Raw genomic sequence first — 14,079 nt, 5'->3', positions numbered from 1 at the left:
TGCGCTTGCCAGGCAGGCGCTTTGCCGCTGAGCTAAATCCCCAGCCCAGTATGATGCTTTTGATTCTTTCAGGAAGATACCAAGAAGGGTAATAGTTGGGTCAAATAGAGTCTCTAGTTTTAGTTTTTTGAGGAATCCCCACAGTGATTTCTACAATGGTTGTACCAGCCTACACTCACACCAACAGTGGAGAAGGGCTCTTTTTCCCCACACTCCTGCCAATAACAGCATCTGTTATTGGTTGATTTCTTGATAATAGCCATTCTTTCTAGGGTGAGATGGAATCTCCATGTTGTTTTAATTTACATCTCTCAAATGATCAGTGATATTGAACTTTTTTTCATATATTTACTTGCTGTTTCTGTTTCTTCATCTGAGAAGTGCCTATTCACTGAGAATTGATCATTTCTAGATTGGATCTTTAAATCTGAGGGGGGTCTGATTATTTTGAATTCTTTATATATTCTAGATATTAGTCCTTTGTCTGAGGAACAGCTGGCAAATTTTTTTCCCATTCTGTGCATTCTCTTCACTCTGTTGGTGGTTTTTTTTTTGTTGTTGCTGTTGTGCAAAAACTTTTTTTTAATTTTAAAGACAAAAAAAAACTAACAAAACAACAATGAAGACAAAATCAAAACAACACAAAAACAAAAATGATACATGACCCCAAAACAAAATAATAGGAATGAACAATGGTTGCTACATTACATACTGTTATTTTCAACGAAGTTGCTCAGTCCACCAGACATAAGAATGTAAGATTGATCAAACAGTCAAAGACAGTAACAAGTAATAAAAAACTCCACACATTGGCAGTGATGCACAACTTCACCATACAAGATAGTAAGAGTTTAGCAATGGTTCTTACACTGCATATTGTTGTTTTCAGATCAGTCGTTCTGATTACCAGATTCAAGAATGCAATATTGGTCAAGAAAAAAGAAAATTTTAAGCATTGACTATTCCTTTCAATAAACCACAGACATCAGCATTACACCTCTTCCAGCAATCCTTGTATATACATAAAATTTTATTTTTCATTTTAAAGAGAAAAAACCAAAATAACAAAAAAAAATACAAAAACAAAGCAGCATAGAGAACAATAAAATGATACAGAATTTCAAAACAAGGTGATAGGATATTAACAATGGTTGTTATATTACATAATGTTATCTACAAAATGGTTGCACGTATAACCAGATATAGGCATACAAGACTGATCAAACAATTACACATTAACAGTTCCTGTTAATAAACCAACAGATATTAGTAGTACAGTTATCCTAGTTATCCTTTGTATACATATACATATTTTTTCTCTTCCTTTTTTCCTTTTCTTCTTCCCTTTTTCATCCCACTTGCTCCTTCCTATTTGAGCAGTTTCTTTTCCCTTTCACAATATCTATTTTACCTTTCAGATTTTATTTACTCTTTCAGGTTCTTATAGTAGGGAGGAAATATGATGTTTACACATATGAATCTGATTTATTTCACTTATGAGTATGGTCTCTAGTTGCATCCATTTACCTATAAAAGCCTCTAGTTTATCTCTCTTTATAGCTGAGTAATACTCCATTGTATAAAAATACTACATCTTTTTTATCTATTCCTCAGTTGATGGACATTTGGGTTGTTTCCAAGATTTAGCTCTTACAAATTGTGTTGCTATAAACATGGGTGCACATATATTGCTGTGGTGTGATGTTTTCAGTTCTTCTGGAAAAATACCCAGGAGGGGAAAAGCTGGGTTGAATGGGACCTCTAATCCTAGTTTACTGGGAATCTCCAGACTGATTTCCACAATGGTTGCACCAGTCTACACTCCCACCAACAGTGGAGAAGAGTTCCTTTTTCCCCACAGCCCCTCCAGTGTCAGTGGGTTGATTTCTTGATGATAACCGTTTTTTCTGGGGTGAGATGGAATCTCAGTGTTGTTTTAATTTGCACTTCTCAAATGACTAATAGTGTGGAACATTTTTTCATGCATTTATTTGCCATTTGTATTTCTTCATGGGAGAAGTGTGTATTCCTCCCAGATGTCCATTTTTGTATTGGGTCTTTGAATTTTGGGGGCCTGATTTTAAAAAATTCTTTATATATTCTAGACAGGAGTCCTTTGTCTGAGGGACAGTTGGCTAAAATTTTTTCCCAATTCATGGGTTTTCTTTTCACCCTATTGGTGATTTCTTTTAATGTGCAAAAACTTTGCAATAAGACGAGATCCCAGTTGTTGATTCTTTGAAGTATATCCTGTGTAGTTTGTGTGTTGTTCATAAACTCTCTACCTACCCCTGTGTCTTTAAGACTTCCACCTACTTTCTTTTCCAATAGATTTAGTGTTTCTTTTTTAATATTTAGATCTTTAAGCCATTTTGACTTTATTCTGGTGCATGGTGATAGGCTTGGGTCTAGTTTTAGTCTTCGGCATGTAGAAAGCCAGTTTTTCCAGCACCATTTATTAAAGAGGCTATCTTTCTTTCAGTGAACATGTTTGGCCCCTTTGTCAAAGATAAGGTAGCAGCAGAGTGTCTTTGTGGTTATGTCTGCATCTTCTATTCTGTTCCATTGATCTTCAGGTCTGTTTTTTTTTGCCAATACCATGCGGATTTTATCATAGTAGCTTTGTAGTATAATTTCAAATGAGGAATTGTGATACCTCCTGCTTTGCTTTTGTTTCCTAGGATTGCTTTTGATATTCTGGGTCTCTTTTGTTTCCAAATGAATTTTAGGACTATTTTCTCTAGATCTGTGAGGTACATCAGTGGTATTTTCATTGCATTGAATCTATGCAACAATTTTGGGAGTATGGCATTTTCACAATGTTGGTTCTTCCTATCCATGAGCATTGAAAAACTTTTTAATAAGATGAGATCCCAACTGATGATTCTTTCAGATTTCAAATATTGGAATATTACATTGTACATTAGTTATATTTTGAATGAGACTCCAGTGTAAATGAAATTCTTGTATGTTTCATACACACCTTGTATGCATAACATGAGAGTAATTTTATAGAGGCTTTAGTGCACTTGTGTTTTGACTGTGACCCCTCACTTGAGGCAAGATATATAGTTTTAATTTGGGGCAGTGGATCTTGTAACATTTTGCACATTGGATTTTTGGGATGAGTGCTCAACCTGTGTGAGCAGGCAAAGCAATTCCTGTCAAGTTCCCCTCAAGTCTTCTTCATGTTTTTCCAGATAGGAAGAGATCTACATGTAATAATGGAGTTCAGTACATTTAAGAAAAATAAGGGAAATGCATGGCTCACAGGTTATTTGATTCTTGGCGAAAAAAGACTTAGTGACCACCCAAAGTAATAACTGTGATGGGTGTAAATTCAAAGGAAGAGAAAGTCTCAAATTTAAGGATTAAAAAAATGTTTTGTGTAATATTTTTTTAACCTCTAGAAACATCAGCTTATGTGCATTAACAGGCCCCTTCTGCTTTTCAAGGGGGGCTGTGTCCAGTGTGGCTGGAGGAGTTCCTTCCAGGGTCCTCTGTGCTCTGTCCTCCTCAGGGAACTGCTGATGCCTGAGGAGGTAGCCTCTGCTTCTCAGGTCTTCTCAGGGGTCATTAGCTTCTTTTCAGATTTGACTTGGTTTGAACCTAATTTGAACCTGGGCCACTGGGCATATTTTCCTAACAAGTATTCTACAATTGAGAATAAGGAATAATTTCCATAGAAAATCACCCCAAGCCTGGCTTGATGAAGCACAGCTGTAACCAGGGCTTTTGACAGCCCCGCAATTTCTGCAAATGGTTCATAATTGATTGCCTTCGCTCCCTTTAAGGGTGCCTATTACTGTCACAGCTCTTTGTGTGACCCTGTCAGCCTTTCCTGTGTGTGGGATATTTCCCCCCCAGCATTGTTGGCAATTAGCATATGCTATTGCAATAGTTGGAAGTTTGAAAGGAATAAACAGTTTTTCTTTGGGTGAGAAGGTTGAAAGAGTTTCTGGCTTGTTTTGGGAACTTGAGGTGTGTTAAGTGGTCCCCGGCAGCATTGTTGCTTATGGTCTGTGTTCTGCTCTTGGAGGCGGCTGTGAAGAAGTAACGCTAGGTAGCCCTGTCACCCCCACATCTGTCATAACCTGGTGCCTCTCCAGAGCAGGCAGACTCATAGCGTGGGGTGGGCGTCTGAAGGACGGGGCGATGCTTCTTCCCCAGCCACTGTGCTGCTTTGGCGGAAGAGCGTGGTGGCGCTCGGAGTCCTTGTGGATGTGATTGGGAAGAGCAGTTCAGGATTTTTTCATTTCACTGCCTGGGGATGAGAGAGAGATTGAGAGAGAGAGAGTGTGAGCCTTCCACACTTCCTTACCGCCGGCTGTGGATGTGACCCTTTCTGGGAGAGGAGCAGCTCCCTGTGAACTTCTCCCTTTTTATGAACATCATGTAAGTAAATGCAGGCTTGGATTTTCATGGATGAAGATTTTACTTCAAATGTAGGCATGGTTTTCTTTTCTGAATTGAATATTGATTTTGCTCTGAAAATGTCTTAAGACTGTTATGCAGATGAGAAGATGTGTCTTTCTTCCCAGAGGGATTCTGATGGTAATCTTTGCATTCATGATAGCTTAGGCTTAGAGAACTTTTCTTTTATATACTACTTTTTCTGTGGCATTGTCAACTTTTCCTTTCCTTACTCTGATGCCTTTAAGTTGATCTCTGTGAAATAGTTTTTTCCTTTTTACCTACAAGATACCAGATAGGATATCAGAAAGGCCCATAAAAAATTTCCTCTGTAAAATATGCTTGAAAAGAGAGAAAGTGAGAATTTGAATATAGCAACTAAGTGTACCCTTGTACTATTTCCTTGGAGCATAGCATGTATTGGGCTTAATGCTGTAAAAGAAAATCCACAAAAATGAAACCAATTTCTACTAGGTAAGCAGAGTTGTTAATTTAGTTATTTCTGATTAAATACTTTTAAAGCTTTTAAGGAGAATTTTATGTAATCACCTAGTGTAGTTCTGGCAGTGATTATTTTTGCAGTTTGTAGGCGGTGTGTTGCTAGAACAGAGAGCAGAGGGAATCTGGAGACATACAGCATGACAGCTGTGTGTTGTGCTCTTTGCAATTTAAGCATGTGTAAGATGTATTTTGTCCTGTTTATTTTTTCAAAATAGAAGAAAAGAATGTACATTAATGGTTAGATTTTTAGTACACGGTGTGAACATAACTTGCATATAATATTTAACTCCTACCCACCCACTTGATCTTTTGTGGTTCTCACATGCGTTGCTTTTAAGAGTTTGCATATCTAAGAAGCTAAGGAAAATGTTATTAGACTCCAGGAGTAGTTTTCCAGCATTCCCAAGAATATACTTTTCTTTGCATTTCCAATGTAATCTCAAGGTCTTTTGTGTTATCTGAAGTTTTTGTTGGTCAGATTAAAATATAATTTATTTATAAACAGTAGTCTTTCTACATGTTGAAAATCAATAGGCTAATATAATCATGATCCTTTTCTTAAAAGTAAATGTAGCTATTTCTAAGTGCAAGCTATCCAACTTATTTCTATTTGATTGAACAGAGAGATCGTATTCTCAAAGCAGGTGCTTTGTACCTGAAAAGTGATGTAGGGTGTGATGTTCTCCACTAGTAAGATAGTCTTTCATAACGATTTAGTTCTGGATAACCTTTCTTGCAGGTGGTGAGTGGTATATTAGGAAGAAGTCTTGACCTGATATTTGCAGTCAGAATTTGTATCCTGGTTCACTAGGATTTACCACTAAGTGATCTGGGACAAGTTATCCAACTTTGTATAGATTATTAAGGTATAGGATGCCCTGTCCTAACATGTCTCCACACTGCATGCTTTTGAGTGATTTCCTTTTCAGTTCACTTAATGGCCTCTTCATCTGGAAGGTTCATTGTCAGATAAGAAAATGTGTAAAGATATAAGTCCCCTAATAAAATGTTAGTGCAATTAATACATGTGCTTAGAAAATGTTTTAACTGCCTACACAATCTTCTGGGGTTGTCAGTGGTGAAATCTTCCTGAATGAACTGTTCCATGAGATGAAAAAGAATTAGAAGCCAAGGACACAAAGCGTTAGGTCCTCTTCTTGGCTTTTTGTGCTCTGCATGAAGACGAAGCCTGCCTATCTTTCAGTGAAGTTTTCTAATGCATAGTGTCTTGAACTGTGAGTTTTTCCGGAGCATTGCTGTTACGACTAAATAGAAACAGTGTGTTTTGAATCTGGCTCCATCCTTAGCTAAGTGCAGACTCTTAGCAAGGCCTGGCAGGCGCTGTGGTGGAGGAGGTCTTGCAGACACCACCCCTTTGGAAGAGGGGCAGCATCAGGCTGAGTTTTTGTCTCTCATTCTCAAATGTGTCATTCTGCATTCTGTCATAATACTTGCTATCTAACATAAGACAGGGTAGTAACTTGTGGAGCTTTGTGAAAAGACTTTCGTTTTCATTGGAGCAGAAAGGGCATTTGGTCTTTTAAAAGTTTTTAAAAACCTATTAATTGGTCAATCATGTATCTATCTACAGTACTGAGGATTGAACCCAGAGCCTTCACACTGAGCTATAACTCCAGCTCTTTTTATTCTGAGATAGTCTTGTTATTCTGAGATAGTCTTGTTAATTCACTAAATTGCTCTTTTTTTTTTCTGCTCTTTTTATTCTGAGATAGTCTTGTTAATTCACTAAATTGCTCACACTGGGCTCAAACTTTTGATCCTCTTGCCTCAGCCTCCCGGAGTGCTGGGATTACAGGAGTGCACTACCACACCAAAGGAGATTTGATCTCTTTATAGTTAGCTGAATTTTTCTTTTCTTTCTCATTTTCCTAGCTCTGAGATACTGGTTTGGTGCTCCTTTGCATCTGACCTTGATCATTATATGGCAGGGCAAGGTGACACATCCAGGAAACCACAAGATGTCTGTTCTGCTTCTTGCCAGGGATCACTTACTCTGTTCACCAGGGCTAAAGAGATCATTCTGATACTAAAATGCAAGAAAAGGAAAGATAAAATGCCTAAATCTTCATATTGAGGTCAGGGAGTGTCTGAGCGTAAGCTAAGGGGGAGCCAGAAATACAGAGTGGCCTGAAGACACTGGAAGTGCACGCTGGCCAGGCAGCCACTCAGCAGGTAGGTGGAGAGGACAGAGCTTGTCCAGCAGGGGGAGCACCCACGGAGTCGGCCAGGAAAGGGAGAGGGAGGAGGTCTTGCTGGTGGGGACCGCTTTCTGCTTCTTGCAGCCAGCCCCAGCTCTGTCACCATGGCTGGTTCCTTCTGGTCCAGTGTGTGCTTGGACAGAAGTGAAGGAGAATGGGAGTGGGAGAGTGCCAGGCACAGAGCTGGAAACTGCCACCACCAGGATATTGGCCCATACGTACTCAGCTGTCTGTCCCAATTTAGACACTGCATCTGCTGGTTGGGGGTGGTAGTGCGGTGACCTTAGGGGCTATTAGTTTGCATGGAAATATGGGCCAAGGATTGCACTTTCTGCAGTAAGCAGGGACTGTACTGATGTGAAGGAGCAGAGGACTGGGAAGGGCAGAGGCTGTGGGAGCTGAGGAGATGGGTCTGGAAGCCCAGAGCACTAACTCTTCGAGGCCTGGGGCCCTTGCGTCCCTCTCAGATTCTCAGTGTGGAGATGAGGTCACAGCACCTGGCTCACAGTGCACTTGGAGGGTTCAGGGTGGGCCCTTGTCATGGCCTTGTGACCGTGGTTCTTTTGTGCACTGGGCTGGGTTGATAGCCACCTCGCTTTCCTGTTTTGATTGCACCCCAGCACCGTCCTGTCTGCTTTCCTCTGTGCCCCGCCTTCTTATTCTTTTCCAGATTTTCCCTTTTGTCTTGTTTTTCTGGATATAAACTGTACCTGAGAGTCATCTCCAGAGTCCCCAAAGGAAGAACAAAACAAGAGGGAGTCACAGGAGGCAGCAGTGCAGCATGAATCACAGAGCGGGGTGGGCCAGGGATCAGGCCTTGTCAGGTGGAACCCTGGCTGTGAAATTAACTCACTGTCAAGCCAGCCCAAGTGCTGAAGGGATAATTACACGCCCTCTCCTCACTGCTGGGACGATGACTAAGAACAAGAGGGTGACTCGGAGACGCCCGGGAGCCGAGGCCATGCAGATTGGACCCTGACGACACAGAGCAGCCTGAGACTGGGCAGTCTTTCCCTAATGATACACTTACTTCTGGTGCAGGCTCCTTTTCACTCAGTCTTTCCTTCGGAATAGCAGGGACCAATGATTTAAGAAGGATGCATTTGTCCTTTCCAAGGCAAATGAAGGGTTAAGACCAAAGAGTAGTGGCCAGCCTCCTGCAGCTTGGGTGCCCCATCCACCTAGCCAGCCTGTGCCTCTCAGCTCCTACCGGTCAGGGTGGGGTTGGACATCAAGCTCTCTCTGTCCATCCTTTCTCTTCTGTCCTCCATCTTCCACACCTTTCGGTCTCTACCTTTAACATCTTTATGTCGCTTCTAACTTTTTGAATTGGAGATAGGCAGTCACGGAGCTTGGGTGTAATTTTGGTTTTAGGGGAAGAAGAAAAGAAGGAGTTTAAATATCTCTGGACAAACCCTATCCTCAGTGTAAATGCTGTTTGCAGATCCTTGCACATTCTTAGGGAAGCCTTCTGGACACAGGGTGGGCAGAGTTACGACATAGGGTTTTTGACCCAAGTATTATGCTGAGAATTGCTTTCTTCATCCTAGAAGTCACTGAGCTTCTGCATTGGTTGGACTATCTGCCCCGCTCTGCCGTCTCTCCCTAACTGTCCTCTGCCCAAACACCTGCTCTAAAGCAGTTTTGTCCTTGACATCGGTTTTTGTCCTGATGAATAGGGAAAGCTCCTTAAAAGAAAAATAAATCTTCGGATAACCCTGTCAGAACTAACACTGCTCATCTGTCGTCCTTTACACAGTTCACTGAAGTTAAAACCTCTTAAGATTTGTGGCGGTACTTGTAGGTGAAGGTCAGGATGAGCAGGTATTCATTTCCCATATCCTCTATGATTTCTATGCTTTTAAAACTTGTTTTAGAAATTATTGAGAACAGACCATTTGAGAACCCAATGAAAGCTATGGATCTACAGAAAACGGCTCGTACACATACATTTAAACAGTTGCACACATTTCCAGAGAAGGTGCCAATCTGAAGGAATTTCTGTGGATTACCCCTTTCAGAGTATGAGCGTTTGCAATTCTGCCTTTAAAGAATTTGAGTCATTTTGTCTGGGTCTGACTTAATATTATTGACATTATGAAATCAATTATCAAGTACCTACTACATGAAAAGCATCACTGTTGTTTAGTCAAGTGGCATTCTGACCTTTGTCTTCATCTTCAAGTCTAATTTGTTGGGTGGGATTAGCTATTAGTGCTTTATGTTTTTTTAAAGTGCTAAGAGACATTAAGGAGTGTTAAATAACAGCCCCTACAAGGCAAATAAATTATTAGGTTGAAACCAGAATAGATTACATTGATGATGGTGGTTAGACATAACCAGATTGTTGAACACCAGTTGCAACATTATATGCTGGTGTTTTGGCATTTTAAAGTTTTACTTCCTGTAACTAATGGGAGAAGTGATTTTTTTTAGGCAAAACTTGAAATGCCAAACCCAAGCCAAAATTTTATAGACCTCTTTGGTAACATAAGTAGGTATCTGATACGCTGTGTGGGGATGATTTATACACTTAGCTGGGGGTGGGGTACTGGGCTGCTGTGCTTTTTCCTGAGAGCATGGTAAGGAGGACCTGAGCCTCACTACTTTCTACCTTGGCAAGTAGGTACATCTGTTTTGCTGCTTTTGCTCCCTTCTTTTTTTTTTTTTTAAAAAAGGACTAATGGCACAGATCCAACCCAATTTTGGCTTGCTGCTATTTGAGTGCCTTGAATGTTACCTAATATACACACATATATACACATACACACTGCTGGGGATTGAACCGTGGGCCGCACACATCTTAGGCAAGGGCTGTACCACTGAGCTACATGCCCAGCCCAAATCTTATTTAATCTTTCATATTTACCAACAGTGGGAGGGATATTGTTACACGTGATTTGTTCAGTAAAGTCTTCACAAAGGTCTTCTCAGGTATTAGCAAGAGGCTTGAGACAGTCATCTTAATGTCTGGATATTCTGGTGTGCTGGGAGATTGTACTTACATGGGAACTTCAGTTGTACAGACTAAATGAAGATTTGAGTCTCAATGTATCTTTTATGCTTTTCACTACTTTGCAGATCCTCACCTTTTATAATGCCCTAGGCCTATGATGTAGCCACTTTCACTTTTTAAAGAGAATGTAAGTTCTAAGCAATTGCTCTGAGTCATTTCTGCAGTTTGCTCTGGAGTCTCGGCTGTGAGAGAGGGGCTGGGGGAGGAGAGGCTGTGAGAAGCCCCCGGGCTCTGAGCACTGACCGCTGGCATGTGGTCTTTGCTCCATCTCTGGAGCTTAGGTCAAGACTGGGTTATTCGTTCAGTATCTGTCTCTGGCTGTTCTTGACAGCATGAAAATCAGGGCAACAAAAATTACATACATTTTTAATAAGGAAAAAGGAGAACATTGAAGGTAGGTTTAAGAAGAAACCTTCAGTTCTTTTTCCTCCTTTTGTTTGGTGCCACCACTTCCTTCTCCCTTAAATCTTTGTTTAGCTCCCAATGTGTGCTTCCCTCTCCAGGATTTGCATTGCCAGTGTCTTTGCCTGCTACCTAAGTTCTCTGAGGTTAGAAACAGCTGTCAGATGACAAAGTTCTGAGCGCTGCAGTCGCCTGGCATTACATGGGCTGGGGGTTTCATTCTGCACGACTTGAGGCGGTCTGCACCCTCCTACTTCTCACACTGCTTTCTGCTGGCTTTGGGATGTTATGGAGTCCGTTGCCTTCATGGGTCATTCAGTCACAAGGTAAGGGGTGGTCAGAGAGGGTCCTGCTGGCCTCCCTGGCTTGGGGCTTCTAGGCAGCACAAGGGAGGGGGACGTCTCTGCTCTCATGTGAGTACGTAGGACTTGAATGGGATGCTTTTATAGATAAGTTACCAAGATGGAAAGACTGATTATCAAATCAGTAATCCAAGGTGAGGTTTCAAGATCATTTTTGTAAGTGGATTTAACAAGAGTTTCATTTGCATTCTGTCATGGTCACTTTTTTTCTTGCTTGGTTTTGCTGGAGTCTGCAGGTACACACATTTCCTAGGTCCTCAGCCGTTTTTACCACTGGGGAAACAAGACTTTAGTTGCTTTGTACTTTCTACAAATTTTATTGAAATTGCAAAGCTACTTGCTGAAAATAATAGCAGCCTTGGTTTAAATTTTATTTAACATTTATTATTTCTGTTATGTAGTCAGTGTTAGATTGTAGATTAGATGGTGGTGAAGTGTCAAGTATATGTGTACATAGCAAGCATTGTTCCCTGTGTGATTATCATTGTGTCGGAGACCCTGTCAAAAAGAATGACAGTAATGCCAGAGCCTTGACTATCACACCGCCTCCTGTGCATGAAGCCCTGGGTTTTCTGCATAGAGAAGCCCCAGAATTGCCATAATAAGAGGAAAGAAAACAACAGGATGGAGGTGTCCAAGCACCATCCTCAGCAGCTCTGACCTATGAGCAGCGCTCCATACCTCTGTGCTGCTCCTTCCGGGGTTTTGTGCTGAGGCGGTGTAGGGTGCATTTCTGGAGGGAGGCCACCTGAACACATACAACACTGTTGGTAAGGTTGCAGACAAAGTGGAACCTTTGTTTACTGCTGGCGAGGGTGTAAGATGGTGCAGTTGCTATGGAAAACAATATGGAATTTCCTCAAATAATTAAACATAAAATTATCACATGATTCAGCAATTCCATTTTTGGCTATATACAGAAAGAATTGAAAGTAGGATCTTCAGGGCTTATTGGGTGGCTTCTCTTTGGGCTTGCAGAGACCCTGAGGGTGGGCATTGCCACCCTGGGTCCTGTGGAGAGGGTCAGAAAGTTGTAACCACTAAGTTTACTAAGTGCACCTTTTTGTGAAGTGTTTTCCTGTAGAGTTTTTTCCTTGTGAAATCACAATTATGTAGATCCAGAATAACTTCAAAATTGTACCTGCAAAGAGACAGTGGCTTCATAAATGAACTTCTTACATTCTGGGTTTGCTTCAGCTTTCTTTGCCGCAGCCTGTGGTGGCGGGGTCGGGGAGTGGGGGAGACACTGTAGGGGAAACGTCAGTGCAGTGCGCAGAAACAACCCCAGTGGTACTGTCCTCTTAGCATCTGTCCATGGGCACTTGTGAGATGTTTCTAAGATGAAATCTGTATGGCAACAATGTGTTGATGATGATATCTAATTAAAAGACTACTTGTTCAGTGGCAGGGTTCTAGTTATTAAGAGCAATGAAAAGCAGGTAACAAGGACATTGTATTAGTCTGTGTCACAGTGAGGCCCCCTATTGCTCCATACAACACTGACAGGAGGAATCTGGGATGCTCTGGAGACCCAGGACCTACGTTCCAAAATAAGGTCAGCATAACAGCAAGAGGAGCCAGCAGAGGATGTGACTGTCTGTAACAGTCCAGAAGCTGACGTTAGATGCCCAACAAACAGCACCAAGGAATGGAAGTAGGCACAACTGACTCGGGCTTTTGAGCCTCTCGGAATGGTTCTCCAAGCTGACAGCTTGGTCTTCATCTGGGAGCCAGGTGCTACCCTGTTCTTTGTTTTTGTAGGTGAGGCATTCAGGCCCCACATAGAAAATCACCTGGATGAAGTCAGTCTTTTAGGAAAGCAGAGATAGGGAGAATAGACTTAGTTGGGCAGAGCTATCTACAAGCTGGGCACAGCCCGTTATACCTAGGGTGTGGGATCTCCTTGTTTAAGGATTCTGCTCTGTGGTCCTCGGTCTTCTGTTAACAGTGTAGATGGTACTTGCCCTCAAACTGGTGGCTAAGAAAGATTTGTCCAAGCTCGGGGCCATCAAGAATTTCATTACAGTTGGTGTTAGTGACATATTTGTTCTTCACATAGGAGACAAAGATAATCTTTTTAGTGTTTTAGCATCCAATTAGTATGCAAAAGGCAGAAAACTCAGAAAAATTCTCAGGCTGTGCAATAGTTAAAAACCTTTTCTGCAGTGTTCAGTAATATGTTGTTGGTTGCCAAGAATTAAGTCAGGGACATAACTGGAATAGAAGGTTGTGTTTCAGAAAACTGGCAGTGAACACGGAACCATTTAGAACCTGAGTGTGAGATAAAAGCATTAGTCCTGAAACCAGAGCTATTGTACATACACAAGTTCAAACTAGTTTATGGGATTAATTAGCAGAATAATAGTAGGCTGTGAGAGAAAATTGGAGGAAGAAAATAAAAAGGGGAGCTATAATATGGGATAATCTCCTGTGGATGGGAAAGAGTAGGTAGAAGATAGAATTGGAAGAGAAGTCCCTGCTAAATACATGTTTCCTCCAAAATTGAAGAATATTGATTTAGAGACTTCTAAAATTAGATAAATATGTATAGAATGAATGTTAAGTGCTATAAGGTGATCGTATGAAAATCTAACTATAGATTTTGCCCCAAGTTATAGGCAAAGGAGGCAATGGGGCTGGGGATTTAGCTCAGGGGCTGGGGATTTAGCTCAGCGGCAAAAGCACCTGCCTGGCAAGTGCAACGTCGTGAGTTCGGTTCCCGGTACCGGACAAAAAACCAAAACCAAAAAAAAAACAAAGGAGGCAAAAACCATCCCATCTATCCAAAAGCAACACAGAGCTGGGGATGGAGGTACATGCCTCTGATCCCTGCTGGGATCAGGCATGGGAGGCTGAGGCAGGAGGATTCCAAGTTTGGGCCTAGGCCAGGCAATTTAGCAGGACTCTGTCTCAAAATAAAAATAATTTAAAAAGGGCTGGCTGGGTATGCTGCTCAGCATGAAGGCCCTGGGTTCAATCCCTGGTACTGCGGGTAGAGGTGGGGGTGGGAAGCAACATGAAGTAAAAAAGCCATCCAGTAAAGCCACTTACAGGAACTGAGCATCATTTTCTGAGCCCTCGAGCTGAGCCAAGCCAGTACTCAGCTGTTTTTATTTTTATTTTTTTGTTGTTTTTGACATGGTTGAAAGCATATTAGAAGGTTTTA

At 41.5% G+C, this 14,079-nt stretch overlaps 1 protein-coding gene across 5 annotated transcripts in view; it reads left to right on the top strand.

Annotated features, from left to right (window-relative positions):
- The window catches only part of Tiam2 (T-cell lymphoma invasion and metastasis 2), a 204,444-nt gene that overhangs the window by 166,787 nt on the left and 23,578 nt on the right, over positions 1-14,079 (top strand). The window contains exon 1 of one of the 5 annotated variants that reach the window (XM_005390547.2): positions 4,260-4,395. The exons of the other annotated variants lie outside the window; for them this stretch is intronic. The gene's annotated coding sequence lies outside the window, so the exon portion shown is untranslated. Of the gene's footprint in view, positions 1-4,259; positions 4,396-14,079 lie in introns of those variants that run through there. 5 annotated transcript variants of the gene reach the window in all.

Source organism: Chinchilla lanigera, unplaced genomic scaffold, assembly GCF_000276665.1.
Source record: "Chinchilla lanigera isolate Chin_1 unplaced genomic scaffold, ChiLan1.0 scaffold00038, whole genome shotgun sequence".
NCBI lineage: Eukaryota > Metazoa > Chordata > Mammalia > Rodentia > Chinchillidae > Chinchilla > Chinchilla lanigera.
This window is presented reverse-complemented; position numbering and strand designations above follow the sequence as displayed.